This window comes from Hypanus sabinus, chromosome 6 (assembly GCF_030144855.1).
Source record: "Hypanus sabinus isolate sHypSab1 chromosome 6, sHypSab1.hap1, whole genome shotgun sequence".
In the NCBI taxonomy this organism is placed as follows: Eukaryota; Metazoa; Chordata; class Chondrichthyes; order Myliobatiformes; family Dasyatidae; genus Hypanus; species Hypanus sabinus.
Window position 1 is genome coordinate 12,671,634 of NC_082711.1, and position 6,031 is coordinate 12,677,664.

Consider the following 6,031-nt stretch of genomic DNA (forward strand, 5'->3'; position numbering starts at 1 on the left):
CTCTCTATCGATTCATGGGATCTGGGCATCAATGAGTGGCTGGCTTTTACTGCCTGTCTTCAGTTGGCTATGAGAAGGAGAAGGTAAGCCACCTTCTAGAACAGGGGACCCCTTTCTTGATGGTATTGGTCCATGGTATAAAAAAGGTTGGGGACCCCTGTTCTAGAACCACTGATCCCACAGTAATGTTGGGCAGGGAGCTGCAGGATTTAGACAAAGATACAGAAATACTCTCAGTAGCCACTTTATTAGACGGCACCTGAGCCTTGTAAGTGGCCACTGCGTGTATTTTCCTGGTCTGCTGCTGCTGTAGCCCGTCCACTTCAAGGTTCGACGCATTGTGCATTCAGAGATGCTCTTCTGAACATCACTGTTATAATGAGTTATTTGAGTTACTGTTGCCTTCCTGTCAGCTTGAACCAGTCTGGCCATTCTCCTCTGACCTCCCTCATTAACAAGGCGTTTTCACCCACAGAACTGCTGCTCACTGGATGGTTTTTTTCCCGTTTTTTACACCATTCTCTGTAAACTCTAGAGCAGGGGTTCCCAACTTTTTTTATACCATGGACCCCTACTGTGGTCCCCAGGTTGGGAACTCCTGCCATGGAGACCATAGTGGATGAAAATCCCAGGGGGACATCAGCAGTTTCTGAGATACTCAAACCACCCTGTCTGGCACATTTCTTCCCTATTGTGGTGCTTGACCTCAACAACAGCTGAACCTCTTGACCATGCCTGCATGATTTTATGCATTGAGTTGCTGCCACGTGATTGGCTGATTAGATATTTGAATTAACAAGCAGGTGTAACAGGTATTAAAGTGGCCACTGACTCTAGTTCCACGGCTAAATATTTATTTTATTTAAAGATACAGTTCAATAACAGACCCAATGAGCCTGTACTACCTATTATCACCCATGTGATCAATCAACCTACTGACCCTTGTACGTCTTTGGAATGTGGGAGGAAACCAGAGCATCTGGAGGAAACCCACGTGGTCACGGGACAAGTGTATAAACTCCTGAGAAACAGCGGTGAAGTTGAAGCTGTAATAGCATTACTCTAACCACTCAGCTAGCCTGGTAATGGTCTATGTATCCTGGTTCCTCCACAACAGTACAATGCATGGTTTCTGCAGGCAGTAAGATACTGTAGTATGTTGAGCAGTTTCGGGCCCTAGATCTGAGAAAGAATAATGCCGACATTGGAGAGGTCCAGAGCAGATTCACAAGAATGATCCCAGGAATCAAAGTATTGACAGAAGAGGTTCTGCAGATGCTGGAAATCCAGAGCAACACACACTGGAGGAACTCAGCAGCATCTATGGAGTGGAATAACAGTCAACGTATTGGGCCGAGAGATAGCATTGCCTCTGACAGGGAAGGGCAAATAGGGTGGCAGGATTTCAACAGACCTTGAAGGACATTGGGGATTTCATGACAATCTTGGTCATCACTGCGGAGGGGGTCTTCTTCCTTTCCGGATTTACCACAAAATAATCCCACAATGGATCCTGAAGTTAAAAACCCAGGAGGGATTGGGATACTTGACGCAGCACACTTAAATCCGGAAACTTGCCGTCACGTTCCCAGGCACTAGAGTGGTGTCAGCCAGATACTTGAGCAGAATGTATCAGCATCTTAAATGGTTAAGAGCTGTGACCTTGGTACCTGTACCAGGGAAGCACTGTGTGATATCTACAATCAGTGTATTAAAAAAAATCAATGGTTACTAAAGTTATCTGTCAAGGTGCAAGGAATTTGCACTTTATCTGCAGTTTGTCTTTTTTTGCAAACGTCAGTCTTTGTTTACGGATAGTTTTTTTTTGCAGAATTATACTGTATTTCTTTTGTTCCTGTAAGTACCTGCAAGAAACTGAATCGCAAGGCAGTATATGGCAATGTATATGAACTTTGATGTGGAAATTTACTTTAAGCAAGGGGCATAATTTTAAGGTGATTGGAGAAAAGCATAGCGAGGTAGGTTTTTTCACACACATGGTGGGTGCATGGAACACCCTGCCAGGGATGGGGGTAGAGGCAGGTACATTCAGGACATTTAAGAAACTCTTGGAAAGGCACATGGATGACAGGAAAATGGAGGGCTATGTAGGAAGGAAGGGTTCAGTTGATCTTCGAGTAGGTTTAAAGGTCAATACAATATGATGAGCTGTAGGGTTTGTACTATGCTGCAATGCTCTATTTTATATGTTTGAAACCAAGGCTTCCCAACACTTTTTATGCCATTGACCAATGCCATTAAGAAAGCAATCTGTGGACCCCGGTCTAAACTGTGATCTTTGGTGGAAATTGTGACTTCAGAAATATCAGGTTTCCCATCAGAACGAGACCAGTCTTCCAACCCACACAATTCCCCCAACTCTCTGCACTATTCCCAGGAACTCCACCCTCTGTCTAATCCGCTACCAGGGCCCTTCCCCCCTCTCCATCACCCCGGGATCTCCATCTGCTTTGGGGCCACAGCTCAGTCCAGCACAGAAATGGGCCCTCCCCTCCGTGGACTCTATCTACCCTTCTCAGCACCTTGGTAAAGCAGCCGACATAATTGGTCTGCCCGCCCCGGACACTCTCTCTTCTCCCCCTCCATACGTAAATATGCAGTTTTAGTTTTAATTAAGCTACATTGCATCCATGGTAGGTATCTACATTGTACCGACTGAATTAGCACCCCAATTTTATTGTCTTGAGCAATGACAATAAAGTTCTATTCTATTCTATGGAAATTATTAAACTTATATACAGTGTTGAAGCTGTTTATCCCCATGAGTTAATGTGTGTGTTGATTTTTTGCAAGTTTTGCTATGAATAAAATGTGTATATAACATTACAGCTTTGAACAGCAACAGTTCTTCTTGAGAAGCAAGAAACTGCAGGGCGTACTGGCTAGCGCAGTCATATAAGGAAAGGTTGAGCGGGCTAGGGCTTTTCTCTTTGGAGCAAAGGATGATGAGAGATAACTTGATAGTGGTATGCAAGATGATAAGAGGCATAGGCTGAGTACATAGCCAGACACTTTTTACACTCTGTAAAGTTTCTACATTCTTCCTATAAAGAGGCAACCAGCTGCAAGTGTGATCTAACCAGGTTTTTGTAGAGCTGCAATAATTCCTCATGGCTCTGGAACGCAATCCCTTGACTAATGAAGGCCAACACACTATTTGCTTTTTTAACCACCCTATCAACTTGTGTGTCAACTTTGAGGGATTTATGGACTTGAACCTCAAGGTCCCTCTGTTCCTCCACACTGCAAAGAAACTTGCCATTAACCCTGTGCTCTGCCCTCAAGATTGACCTTCCAACATGTATGACTTGACCCCATCTGCCACTTCTTGGCCCAGCTCTGCATCCTGTCAATGTCCCATTGTAACCCCTGACATCTGTTACACTATCCAGAACACCACCAACTTCCCTGTCATCTGAAAGCATACTAACCCACCCTCACACTTCCTCATCCAAGTTATTTATAAAAAAATCACAAAGAGCAGGGGTCCTAAAGCAAAGTCCTGCAAAACACCACTGGTCACCCTCGATACCATATGGGTTACTGGAGGAAATGGCAACAGTCAGTTGAAAGACATAAATATCTATAAATTTCCAGAATAAATAAATATTAAAAATAGGAGTAAGACAATAAAGTTCATCAGTGCATGGACCATTGACCATGGACATCTGTTCCTGGAAAGAAGCTGTTTCTGAATCATTGAGTGTGTGTCTTCAGGTCCCTATATCACCCCTAAACACCCCCCCTACCCCAATGGTATTAATGAGAAGAGTGCATGACCTGGATGATCAGGGTCCTTAATAATGGATGCCACCTTCTTATGGCACTGCCTTTTGAAGCTGTCCTTGATGTTGGGGAAGGGTTGTGCCCATGAGTGAGTTTACAACTCTCCGCGGCCTCTTGCATTGGAGCTGCTGTGCCAGGAGGTGATGTGACCAGCCAGAATGCTCTCCACTGTACACCTGTCGAAATTCGCCAGAGTCCTGGGTGACCTCCCCAAAGCCCTGGCAAGCTTTCTTTGCAATTGCATCATGTGTTGTGTCCAGGATGAGAGGCAATCTTATTATATTGGGGAAACATTAAAGATTCTGAAGGGGTTTGAGAGGGTAGATACTGCGCCTTCCCAACAGAGATTAAAAACTTTTTCTTCAGCGTTTGAGTTTAAGCTCCAGTCCAGCATCTTCCACACAACACAAGGCTGGGATGTGAGAGCTTTCTGAAGTAATGCAAGCAGGGAAACAGGCCTTTTGGCTCACCAACCATGCCGACCTATCCTACAATCCTCACGTTTTGTTCCTCCCCCTCTTACTCCCAGCAACTCGACCACACATAAGGGCAGTTTACAGTGGCTAATTATCCCAGCAACCTGCACGTCTTGGGGATGTGGGAGGAAACCTGATCTCGTGGGGAAACCTGGTGGAAATACAGTCATGGGGAGTACAGGGGCTAGACCAGCTTACAGAGATGAATAGAGGTGTAGGGACGGGAGGGGGTTACAGGGATTGGGAGGGGTTACCGGGGACTGGGAGGATTTACAGAGACTGGGAGGGGTTACGGAGATAAGAAGGCAATATTGAGATAGAGCGGGGTGTAGGCGCTGAAGGGGGATTGAGAGATTGAGAGAGATTATTGAGAAAGGGAGAGGTGTAGGGACCAGAGGAGGTTACAGGGATAGGGAGAAGGTTACAGAGATAGGGAGGGGGTTACAGAGATTGGAAGCGGTTTACAAAGATTGGGAGGGGTTACAGAGATAGGAAGGGGGTTACAGGGATTGGAAGGGGGTTATAGAGATAGGGGGCATTATTGAGATAGAGAGGGGGTGTAGGCACTGAAGGGGGTTTGAGGCATTATTGAGAAAGGGAGAGGTGTAGGAGCTGGAATGGGTTACAGAGACAAGGAGGAGTGCTTGGGCTGGAAAGGGTTATAGAGATAGCAAAGAGTGTATGGGCTGGACAGGGTTACAGAGACAGGGAGGGGTGTGTGGACTGGAGGGGGTTATTGAGACAGTGAAGGGTGTATGGACTGTAGGGGGTTATTGAGATAGTGAAGGGTGTATGGACTGGAGGGGATTATTAAGATAGTGAAGGGTGTATGGACTGGAGGGGATTATTAAGATAGTGAAGGGTGTATGGACTGGAGGGGATTATTAAGATAGTGAAGGGTGTATGGACTGGAGGGGATTATTAAGATAGTGAAGGGTGTATGGACTGGAGGGGATTATTAAGATAGTGAAGGGTGTATGGACTGGAGGGGATTATTAAGATAGTGAAGGGTGTATGGACTGGAGGGGATTATTGAGTTAGTGAAGGGTGTATGGACTGGAGGGGATTATTAAGATAGTGAAGGGTGTATGGACTGGAGGGGATTATTAAGATAGTGAAGGGTGTATGGGCTGGAGGGGATTATTAAGATAGTGAAGGGTGTATGGACTGGAGGGGATTATTAAGATAGTGAAGGGTGTATGGACTGGAGGGGATTATTAAGATAGTGAAGGGTGTATGGACTGGAGGGGATTATTAAGATAGTGAAGGGTGTATGGACTGGAGGGGATTATTAAGATAGTGAAGGGTGTATGGACTGGAGGGGATTATTAAGATAGTGAAGGGTGTATGGACTGGAGGGGATTATTAAGATAGTGAAGGGTGTATGGACTGGAGGGGATTATTAAGATAGTGAAGGGTGTATGGGCTGGAGGGGATTATTAAGATAGTGAAGGGTGTATGGACTGGAGGGGATTATTAAGATAGTGAAGGGTGTATGGACTGGAGGGGATTATTAAGATAGTGAAGGGTGTATGGACTGGAGGGGATTATTAAGATAGTGAAGGGTGTATGGACTGGAGGGGATTATTAAGATAGTGAAGGGTGTATGGACTGGAGGGGATTATTGAGTTAGTGAAGGGTGTATGGACTGGAGGGGATTATTAAGATAGTGAAGGGTGTATGGACTGGAGGGGATTATTAAGATAGTGAAGGGTGTATGGACTGGAGGGGATTATTGAGATAGTGAA